Below are 10,315 nucleotides of genomic sequence, written 5' to 3' on the forward strand. Positions count from 1 at the left end.
AATTATTTAATGATGGAACACTATGCCATTAAATTAACGTATCATTATTTATGTAACCATTTTTCTTCTACTGGACATTTTTTAGTGTTATAAATAATTCTGTATTGAATTCTGTATTCTATACTATTGTTGCCTTCATTTGTATCTCATTTCTATTTCTCCTGTTGAAAGTTGAATATTCTTCCGTGTTTACTTACTACTTCTATTTCCTCATTTGAATTACCTGTTCATAACCTTTGTCCAGATATCTCTTAGCAACTCAGATATTTTTTATTGGTGTGTATGAAATCTTTACATAATGTAGACATTAGTCATTTGCCTTTCTCCCCACTCCCAGGTGACATTTTAATTTTAGTTATTTTTCTAATATACAAACTTTAAGTGTTTTGTCTATCAGGCTTGGAATTTGTGATTTCTTTGATGGAGATAACTGTTTATCCAACGAAGTGTGTGGGCACCCAATCTGTATGACAGGTGCATGGAGAGGTATGGGGGACATAAAAGACACTAGTTCCTAGTTTTCAGAAGGTCTCAGTTAAGTTGGGATATAGACATGAAACAATAATAATATTGCCCAGATAAGCACTAGAACAGTAAGGATTGCAATAGCTACTGTAGTAGTCAGTTGAGTTATCTCTCTGTGTCACTTCTCTCTCTCTTAGACCCAGTTCTAAGAACTTGTTTACACTATCTCATTTAGATCTCACAACAACTCTGTGACTTACATACTATATTATCTCCATTTTATAGATGAAGAGGATGGTCCTCAAAATGACTACATGACTTACCCAAGCTCCAAGAGCTAGTAAGAGCTGAAGCCAGTATTTGAAATCAGCCAGTTAGACTGTAGACCTTGTCTTTTTAACCACCATACTTCACCAGCTCCCCAGGGCAGGGTGTTTGCGATGGTGAAAATGGCAGTCGAAGGGATGGAGTTGTTCTTCAAGGAAGGCCTCCTGGAGAAGGTGAGTCAAAACTGAGAACTGAAAGTTGACAACTTCACCATCAGGCAAGGTGCTGTGGAGGAATGCATTCTATAAAGGAGCAGCTTTTCCAAAGGCATGGAATGACAGCCCCCTGAGAGACTGTAAGTTGGCCAATAGCCTCAAAGTACAGGTGGCTTTTTTATTACCTGCATTTGGTTTATCTGTTTATTCATCACAGGCTCCATGTTAGGTGCTGGGAATATAGAGGTGAAGAAAACGTTTGTTCAATAGAACTTACCTTCAAGGTGGGGGAAATAGACAAGAAAGAAGGTGTACTAAATGTTTATCATTCATTGTTATCCAACAATTTAAAAATTCCTTTCTGCACTTTGATTACTCCTTGTATTTTGAGTTTCTCTTTCCCAAAATGAAGCCAGCCTCCCTTGTGGCTGGAGTGCAGGTGTGTGACCTAGTTTTCTCCAGTCACACTCACCCACCTGATATACCAACCAGGAGATGAGCTGTATGTGGGAATGGCTGCATATGGGGTGGCTCTTGGGCTGGCCTGGGTGATGGCCATTGTGCTATGGTCGGTGACAGCAGCAGCAGCAGCTCCCCCATCAGTCTGATTCTGCAGTGTGCTTCTCAGAGATACTCCTGAAATCTACATCTAGAGCCTGTTTCTCAACCAACCAATGAGTCTAATATACCTAAGTGAATTTCCGCCCTACTTAAACTGGCCAGAGTAGACTCTGGTATCTGCAAGCAAGAATATTGATGAATATGTAAACAAATAAATAAATATGCAAAGCGAGGAAACTCAGGAGTGAGAAGTTTAAAGACTGGCCCAGGGTCTCCCAGGATAGAGCTGAGATCCAAACCCAGAAGAGTGAGAATCCAGAGCCAAACTCTCATCCTAGATGCTGCTGGATGGACACCCCCACCTAGAGGTATAGGGCTTGCTGGCACTCCCAGGTGATCGTCCAGTCTTTTTCTTTTCATGCTCAGCCTGGGCAGAATACAGATGTCCTCTCCCCTTGTAAGGTGTACAGGTTCAGGTTGCAGGTGGCTGGGTAGAGAGCCTTTGCACTTGGTGCGCTGGCCCAAGGCTCTTGATCTTTTATAGGGACCATTGTGCTGTCCTCCTCCCTGGAGGACTGGAAAGTGATGGGATTGTGCATTTTTATCAATGCTATTGTCATGCAATTCTGAATCCTTCTCGTGGTCAGAAATGAGTAAGGGGCTGGAGCATGACTGGACCTGTCCCAGGAAGGGAAGAAGGGGAGGAACTATCCAAGGTGGCCTGGAGGTTGTGAGCCATCTAAACTTTGCATGTCAGTGTCCCAGGAAGCCAGATTTATGCCCTTTGAAAGCATTCTTATAACTAGCTGCAGAGGGGAAGATGGGGGCTCCTCTTTAGGATCTGCTTTAATTAAATCAGCATCTTGTCCTGGGAGACAAAACAACTCTCCAAGAGCACTGACATGATGGCAGGGGAAGTCAATCACACAGAAGTGGTTTATCCACTGGAAGGGCAGCCTATTAACAGCTCAGGCAGAGAGGAGTTTTTCTTGTTGGGTGCATTTCTTTGTATTTTCCAAGGCTAGTGGATCAATAGCTATAAACAGCTAAAATAAATTTCTGTCTCTGCTTCCCATACCCTCAGATGGAGAGATGGGCCATTAGATAACTCAGGTTCCCATCAGGTGTTACTGCTATCAGCGACTGCTTACCATGACCTTTCTAGGTCCTCACAACAGTCTTGTAAGGTCAGGGCTACTATTTGCCTATTTCAGAGATATGGAAACTGAGGCTCAGAGAGGGGACATCATTATCCAGTGTCCCAGTGCTTGTCAGTGACCTCAAGGTCTCTGTGCATGTAAGCTGCTTGTTATCACAAACTATGTTATTACCATTTTCAGTTTCCCAGGCTAGAGAGTAATAATGATCCTCAGACAGGGAAAGCTGTTTGCCCAAGGTCGCAGAGCCAGTGAATGGCAGGGCTGGAGTTAAAAGCCAGCCTGTCAGATTGCAGAGCTCTCTGCTAGGAGAACTCATCAGCCTGGGCTGGGCTGGCCTCTGCATGCCCACCCTGCAAATCAATGGGAGAAAGGCTGGAGGCATCAAGATCTGTGTTTGTCTGAGAGACCCCTGGGGGGAGAAGCAGGCTCCTTCCCTATCCACAGTACCAAGGGCATCAATTCCTGGCTATGGAAGGACCTACTCCTCAAAGCTGCAGCTCTATTTTTAGCCTTGAATCTATCAATAAATGGAGCTTGGCAGAACAACTCCTGGCTGCCTGATATTAATAAAAGGAAAGAAAGTGACCATTTATTAAGCACTTTCTGTGTGCTGGGCATTATGTGAAGTGCCTCACATGGATTATCTACTTACATCTTTACAACATTTCCATGAAATAACTACTCTTTTTTTTTTTTTTAAAGATTTTTTATTGGGGAATTGTGGGGATGGGAACAGCGCTGGGGAATTGGGGGAAGGGGAACAGACAAGTTGCTGTCGTTTTGTTCTTCAGTCTAGTTGTGGAAGACGTTGCTTCACTGGCCCAAGTTGGCACCATCATTGCGCTCTTCCCGGGCAAGGCAGATCAGTTGCCGGCTTCTGGACGGCCGCTCACTGCAGCTGCTGGCCGCTCACTGCAGCTGCTGGCCGCTCATGCTGGCTGCTGGCTACATACAGTAGCCCATGGCAACCCACTGCCACGGGGGCTGCAGCCTACGCCGTCGCTGGCGACTCATGGCAGCTCAGCTCCAGGTTGAGCTGTTGTTCAGCATCTTAGCTGTAGAGGGCAGTGTCACTGGCCCTCATATGTGGGATCCGAACCGGGGCCCTCTGGCGTCCCAAGCCAGTTCTTAACCATCGCGCCACTCGGCCGGCCCACTACTCTTATTATTATCGTTTTATAAAAAAGGAAAATGAGCCTCAAAGACCATTGGAAACTTGCTTGAGGCCACACAGCTGATAAGTTCCAAATGCAGATCACACCCAGATTTGTGGAACTCTAAGTCCATGCTCTTTCCTTCTTACCATTTGTTCTAATAAAACATGACCCTGACCATTGGGCAGGCTGGTCCGTGAAAGGGTGGGGGAGGGGGCAGACACATCAACACACAGTCACAGCTGTTTGGTTGGTTTTTGTCACTGAGAACAGAAACCCAGAACTGGACATCCCCAGATGGAGAGAGGCTGGAAGAACATTGTGGGCAGAGGGAACAGCATGGGCAAAGGCAAGGAGGTGGGAAGTGAGGCCTGTCTGGGGAACAGTGAATAGTCTGGTGGGATTTGGGGAGAAAAGGAAGATGAGGCCTGGGGCATAGAGCAGGGCAAGAGTCCTAAAGATCTTGACTTCCAGGGCGTTTCTGAATTCTGAATTCTGGATTCTGGAAGGATCATGAGTGGAAGAGTGACACTGTCATGCCTGAGCTTTAGAGTAGAGAATAGATTTGAGGGAGAGACTGGGGCAAGAGAGACAAATGACTATAATATTCTGACTACTAATAGTGATAACAGTTTCCTATAGTTGAGCATCTGCTATGTGTGAGCATCTTCTTAGGTGCTTTTCATCAGTTATCAGCTAATATACATAGCAAGTGCTCAATCGATGGTAGCTATTTGAAGGATATTATTATCCTTCTTTTACAGGTGAGGAAACAGACTTTGAGAGATCGAGTGAGTGCCTAGGGCTGCTAGGATTGGAATCCGAGTCTGGTTGACTCCAAAGACCTTGATGCTGTTACACTGGCCAGATGGGAGGGTGTGTAATAAAAACAGTCTCTGGCAAAATGACATTGATCTGAAGTCCAGGAAAGGAGAAGATAAGGTAGGTTTCAAAGATAATCGAAAGGCAGATTTTTAGTTCTGTCCTTTAAGTTTATTCATAAACATGGCGGGTATAGTTACATTACTAAGGTTACAAAGCTTTTCTGAGCCAGAACTGGACAGACTCAGCCGAGGAAAGGGTACTGTTTCTGCAGGGCGGTGGCTGCAGGAGGGTCTAAAGTTCAGTGTGTCCAGCAGCTCCAAGGTCCCCCATGATCAGAGGCGCAGCCAGGGCTCAGAGTTCAGAGGCCCAGTAGCAAGTGGCAGGGGTGAGTGAAGGAGGGGGCAGTCTGTGTCTCACCTGCATGCAACATCCAACATCAGTGGGGTCAAAAGTCTCCAGGGAGGAAGGAAATATACTTCCCCCTCGACACACAATAATGTCAAAGTGTCGAAGAGACATAGGAGCCAAGGAAAAGAGCTCCCAGTGGCCAAAGTTGGAACACTTTGAGCAACAAAATGTAATAAGTAAAGGAGCATTGCATTAAACCCAAAGTATAAAATAAATATCCATGAGTCCATACTGATATCAATAAATGATTAAATAAAAATATACATAAGTGATTAGGAAAAGACAAATCTCCCACAAAAAATTCCAAATAATTTATGTAGATATTCCACCCGCAAGGAGGTGGTAATAACTCCCCACTGCTTAAGTGTGGGCTGCACATAATGACTTCCTAAAAGTACAGTGTGGAAGGGGTGGGGGGCAGAGTAACCTTTTCAGTGGAAAAACCTGACAGACACTACCTCAGCCAGGTGATCAAGGTCAATATCAACAGGGTGAGTTATGTTGATAGGATGTGTGTCCATCAGCAGCCTTGGTCTGGGTGCCAGAAGCCCCTGGCAGCCTTGGAAAAGGTCTGCTTTTAATAAACATAAGCATATCTATGCCTGCAGCAGTCACAGCTCTGGTTTACTCCTGGCTCTGTCTGTCCACGACCTTGCAGGATGGGGATCAGGGGCTCTGGAGCACCTGCTGTCCTCTCAGCTGCTAGGAGTTCAGGGGCACAGGAAATCCAGTCACTTTGGCTGCGGCCCAGACTTAGAGGTAGCGTCAGAAGGCCTGACCTTAGTGAAGAGGAGCAATAGTGTCTCGAGGAGGTCCGAGGAGTTGGGGTCGGCGGGACAGCAGCACCTGGCAGCATCAGCAGAGTCCTACTGGTGACCCTGAGGTACAGCAGTGTCCATCTTTAGGCAGGGACCACGCCTCAGGACACTGAGCTGCATACACTGTGTTTGGAAGCCTCTTGCCTGGGCCCCAGAGGGTCTGCTTCTGGTTTTCCAGTTCATGAGGTCAACAACTTTGAACATGTCCTTTAGCAAATCAAGGAACCTGGGGGGCAGAGTGACAGTGAGCCACAGCCACATTCAGGCCGGGATCGGTGGAGCTGTGGACAGTGGTGGTAACCTCTGGGCAGGCAGCACACTATTGACTGCCAGTGCAGAGGGTGCCTCTGGGGAAACGTGGTTCCCACTGACTTTCTAGTCTCCCTCCAGCTGTTCACTGGCTGCTCAGTGTGGTCCACATCAGTGCCCCCTCTCTTTTGTTTTCACAGCTGGTAAAGCTGGGTTGAAGAATGTGCATAGAGGCATTCATGGAAAATGAACTTCTATCTTCCTTTCCCCTCATCAGCAGCAGGAGAAGCCAATTTACAAAAATCAGTCCATCTCAGGGAGGCAAGACTGAGAGATTCCCCTTAGTTGAATTAATAATGAATCCAGGGTTAAGCATATGCTTAACATCACAGATGACACTTTCTCCACATCATTATTCTTTGAAAACATTACCTCTCTCCATCTTAAAACTTTTTTTTTTAAATTGGGGAACAGTGTGTTTTTCCAGGACCCATCAGCTCCAAGTCAAATAGTTGTTTCAGTCTAGTTGTGGAGGGTGCAACTCAGTGGCCCATGCGGGGATCGAACCAGCAACCTTGGAGTTATGAGCACTGTGCTGTAATCAACTGAGCTAACTGGCCACCCCTCCATCTTAAATCTCTTAAAACAGTAACTTTGCAGGGGAGAAGTCTGGAAAACACTATCTTACTACATGATGAAGGTTGCTATTATCTGTGACATCATAAACCACCAGCTTTGCTTCTCCTCGGAGGTGAGAAGCAGATCCCAGGTAAGTCACTTCACCTACTGAAACTTAGGTTTTCCTCCTCTGTAAAAAAATGAAGAATGATGTCTACTTTATAGTGTTGATGTGAAGAGTAAATGAGATAATATACAAAAGTCCCAACCCATAGTAAATGTTCAATAAATATTGATTAAAGAAGCCATCTGACACCTGGATCATGTCTGCAGCCTCCCATGCAGTTACTCTATCTCTAGTTTCACTTCTTCAATGGAAGGAGTTTGTTTGTTTGTTTGTTTGTTTGTTTGTTTATTATTAGTTTTAGGTGTCTAATGGAAGGAGTTTAATGCAAGAAGCAACCAAGAGCAAGAAATTAAAAAAAAAGATAAATCCTGGTGATAAGCTGAAATGAGTATTGGCTGTAAAAAGGGGGTGCTGTCATGAATCAGTGGAGGAATTGGCAAACAGTTCAGTAAAGGGCATTGGGCCAAACCTCGGCAAAATTTTACTTCGATTATTTTTTATGACAATGAGACATTTTAGAATATAAGGAGACAGAGAGACAAACTGTGTTCCTAAACCAACTCTGCCACTTACAAACCCTTGGGCAACTTATTTAATCTCTCTGTGCCTATTTCCTCATCTGTAAAATAGGGATAGTAATGGTACTTACCTTATAGACTTGGTTTAAAGATTAATATAGGAAAATATAGGATTAAGATAGGTCAAGCATTTAGACCAGTCTGGCTCAAAGTAGCACGGTGTGTTAGTTATCACTGTTCTTTTATCCCCACGGTGTTTTATCATACCTTTTCTCCCCTTTTCGTTGCACAACAGTGGGAGATTTCTGTTCCCCAAATGGATCAGAATAACAGTTCACTTGGTCTTAGGGAACCTGGCCAAGCCACAACAACCAGGACAATTCCATAGTGGATGGTCTTTTCACTGAAAAAAGTTATTTAGAGCAGTAGTTGGATCTCAACTCTTACTTCATTTGTGTCCCTCATAGCCAGAGTGTGACAGCTTTCAATATGGACCACACAACAGTTGCCCCACCCCCTTTTGGGTAGTAAACCTTATTTTTAAGAATAGATTGAGATTTACAGAAAAAAACCTGAAGATTAGTACAGAGTTCCCAAATACCTGGCACTCAGTTTCCCTTATTATTAACATTATCTTGCTTTTTATTTAAAAAAATTTTTAAATTAAAAAAATTTTTTTTTGTTTGTTTTTCTGCTTTTTTTTTTTTTTAGCTGAGCCATCCTGCCACCTGTTGGCAGCTCAGCAGGGAATCGAACCACTGTTGCTGAGAGCTCACACCCTTGAGCGAGCTCTTAACCAACTGAGCCACTCGGCCAGCCCTTTTATAATTTTTTTTTTTAAAGACTTCATTTTTTCTGTTTGTTTAAAGATTTTTATTGGGGAATTGGGGGGATGGGAACAGCGCTGGGGAATTGAGGGAAGGGGAACAGACAAGTTGCTGTCGTTTTGTTCTTCAGTCTAGTTGTGGAGGATGTCGCTTCACTGGCCTATGTTGGTATTGTGATCATTGCTCTCTTCCTGGGTGAGGCAGTCGGTCGCTGGCCATTGGGCAGCCGCTCACGGCGGCTCACAGCAGCTTACGGCAGCTGCTGGCTGCTCACGGCAGCTCACGGCAGCCGACTGCAGCCCCACTGCAGCCTACGCCGTCACCAGCAACTCATGGCAGCCCAGCTCCAGGTTCACCATCTTAGCTGTAGAGGGCGCAGCGTCACTGGCTCATGTGGGATCCAAACCGGTGGCCCTGCTGCTCAGAGCTCGTGCTCCCAAACCAATTCCTAACCAACGAGCCACTCGGCCCACTCTATCTTGCTTTTTAAATTCAACATTATGTCTTTGAGATGCATCCATGTTGATATATATAATTTGTTCATTCTAACTATGGTGTTAGTTTTCCATTGACCTGGAAGCTTCTCATGGTCTCTCATGGCACAGGTTTAGGGCTAGGAATTCCATCTTCCTCTCAGTGAAGTCTATCAAATCCTGAGTTCTACAGTAAGAATACTTACATGGTAGTAATGTTATAAATGTCATCTGTTTTTCAGTGTTAAGAATCAATTTACAGGCAAAATATGGCAAACTGAATTACCTTTGCAGAATAGAATGTATGTGCTACAAAGCTTGACAAAGCAAAAGTAAAAATTGAGTTGACAGAAAAAGGCAGAAGCGGGGAGGGGAAATTATACATTTCACACAGAGGAGAATCAAAAGATACCATCTAAAGAAGAAATAGACATTTAAGACTATTATGCAAAGTGATAATAGCAACCAATAGAAAAACTAAAAATATGAACGTAAAAAAGAAAAACTGGGAGAAGAAAGGGGAAAAGGGTGGTTAATGAAATCACCATAGCAGAGAGTTAATAGATACTGCTAACATTATCAGTATATTATGTACAGTTGTGAAAGTAACATAAATAAAAAAACAACAAGCACAGTAAGAAAGAAAAGAAAGGTTACTCCCAAGAGTTGGGAAGTGAGAGGACATTTAAATTTTTAAATTTCTAACTCTTCTATTGGATGTGCATTTTTACATTATTATATTTTTATATTTGAGATAATAAAAATAATAAATAATTTGGCAAAAATGTAGGTCAGATTCTGACGTTTCCCTAGGGCTTCAGGAACTTTCAGTAACTCCCCATCACCATAGACTCAAGTTTAAACTCTCAGACAGATTCAAGGCCGTTGGATGTCTCCGACCTCTCGCTTCAGGCACACACCTAACCCCAGGAGCCCATTGGATTGATTTTGGCACCTCCTCCAGGAAGCCCTCCGAAGGGAGAGTCTGCCCTCTGCCCATGCTGGGGACACCAGCACGCCTGGGGTGCGGCCCTTTATCTAACATCGGAGGCTACACCCGCATCCCTCAACCAGAGCTCCCCGTGTCACGTGATCTCAGCCCCTGACCAGCGGATGGAACTCTGGGAGTGGGAGCCCGCCCCCGCGAGAGGTTCTGGACCGGTTTGAGCCGGATTCCCTGAGCCGTTGGGGATTGTCGCGGTCTGGCCTGGGAACATGGCTGGGGCGTCAAGCAGAACAAGGTTGATGTTGGGGGGACAGGCAGGGTGGTAGGAATTAACCTCCTTCGGGTTCGGGTCTTGAAGAGTGGTTTAGAGCTGGGCTTTTCGGCAGGGGAAGAGGATCACCGGTCTTCCTACGTCTATCTGCCTGATCTTCGGCGAGTCACGAAACGTCTCTATCTCGGCTTCCTCACCTGTCGTTGCCAGCCTGAAATGAAATAATGCACATAAGTAAGTAATGAATAAATGGTAACTGTTCTTGGATCCCGTTTAAGCAAAAGTGTAAACCCTCAGAGTTGGGAAGAACTTAAGGTTGCTGTAGCGGTCATGTTTGGTGGCAGGCCTTCCCTCCTTCACCTGCGGCCCAGGTCCTGCTGGGTGTTCACATCACTGGGTTGCTGTTTCAGGTC

Source organism: Hipposideros armiger, unplaced genomic scaffold (genome assembly GCF_001890085.2).
Source record: "Hipposideros armiger isolate ML-2016 unplaced genomic scaffold, ASM189008v1 scaffold_10, whole genome shotgun sequence".
In the NCBI taxonomy this organism is placed as follows: Eukaryota; Metazoa; Chordata; class Mammalia; order Chiroptera; family Hipposideridae; genus Hipposideros; species Hipposideros armiger.